The sequence below is a fragment of the Ovis canadensis genome, chromosome 7 (assembly GCF_042477335.2).
Source record: "Ovis canadensis isolate MfBH-ARS-UI-01 breed Bighorn chromosome 7, ARS-UI_OviCan_v2, whole genome shotgun sequence".
Classification (NCBI taxonomy): Eukaryota; Metazoa; Chordata; class Mammalia; order Artiodactyla; family Bovidae; genus Ovis; species Ovis canadensis.
The window spans coordinates 93,284,556-93,286,051 of NC_091251.1; the positions used below are offsets into that span (position 1 = coordinate 93,284,556).

At 41.6% G+C, this 1,496-nt stretch overlaps 1 non-coding gene across 1 annotated transcript; it reads right to left on the bottom strand.

Moving 5' to 3' along the window:
* Nucleotides 1–1,051: 1,051 nt before the first annotated feature.
* TRNAY-AUA (transfer RNA tyrosine (anticodon AUA)) lies at nucleotides 1,052–1,124 on the bottom strand. The gene has a single exon. It is a non-coding gene; the product is annotated as a tRNA-Tyr (tRNA).
* Between the last annotated feature and the right edge of the window lie 372 nt (nucleotides 1,125–1,496).

Genomic DNA, 1,496 nt, shown 5'->3' on the forward strand with positions numbered 1-1,496 from the left:
GTCAGACATGACTGGATGACTTTCACTCACTCATTCACTCACATGCCAGGGGCCAGTGAGTGCTTCTAGTGGAAAAAGGATGCACAGCTCCTGCCCTCATGTGGCTGATAATATTCCAGTGATTGATGTGGTCCTTCTCAGTGATCCATTCCTCTCATCTGATTGGATTTTTCCTTTTTGCCAAAAGCCACCTGTTTTACTTTTGATGCAAAACAATTGTAGCTGTTTATTATGAAAATAGTCCTACATTAAATATTCTTTGTGTGGAGGAAGAAAAAAACACTAGACAGTTCTGCCTCTTGGTTTCCAAGGAGATCTGTCTTGGCTAAATTTATTTTATCAAGTGCTTTTCTAAGTAACAGAACTAAAGGAAACAGGCTTTAATGAATTTTGCTTAAGGTTTTCCTGAGGACCCAGATAAGGTTTTCAAATCTTTTTTTTCTTCCCCCTACTTCCAAGCCCACTCCAAGGAAATCTAAACACTTAGTTTTGGCTACTTCTAGATTTTTCCACCAATTGTCAGGTCTTTAAAGAGTCGTATACCCCTTTTGGGCTTCCCTTGTAGCTCAGTCAGTAAAGAATCTGCCTGCAATTCAGGAGACCTGGGTTTGGTTCCTGGGTCGGGAAGTTCCCCTGGGGAAGGAAATGGCAATTCACTCCAATATTCTTGCCTGGGGAATCCCGTGGACAGAGGAGCCTGGCAGGCTATAGTCCTTGGGGTTGCAAGAGTCGAACACGACGTAGCGACTAAACTACTGTACACCTGTTGGATCTTCAGTCATTTGTTCGTTCATTAACAAATCTTCATTGTTCATTTGTTATGAACCAGGTAACTGTTTCATTTGTAGTAGGAAAGTTGAGGGTTGAATTAAACTTCCCTTGAGATCAAATGTTAAAATTCTGTGAACGTATTATTATGTGAAAGTGAAGTTGCTCAGTCATGTCCGACTCTTTGTGACCGCATGGACTGTAGCCTACCAGGCTCCTCCACCCATGGGATTTTCCAGGCAAGAGTACTGGAGCGGGGTGCCATTTTCTTCTCCGGGGGGATTTTCCTGACCCAGGGATTGAACCTGGGTCTCCCGCATTATAGGCAGACGCTTTACCATCTGAGCCACCAGGGAAAACTGTATTATTATGAGTTAGTGAGATTAGGGCTTTTTTGCAGATAGTAGACATATTTTTCAAAGAGCTAACAAGAAATTTAGCATTTTTGTTTTTAACTCAAACATTTTAGTGAGAAAATGCTATAATGGTGAATAATTTTAGTATTAGTTTCACTCTGAAAATAATCAACATTTTAGCTCAGCTGAGAGTCTGTCTGCATCATTTTGGCAAGAGACAATCCGGAAGCTAGTCTTTCTGATGTTACTGGTAACACACTAGAAAGTTAATTCCAGTTTCAGATGACTGGTGTAGTGCCACTGTGTAGAGATTTAGGAACGCTTAGCACCTCTTCTCTTAGGTGCTCGCTTCTGAGTCTTTTGGAGCCCTGG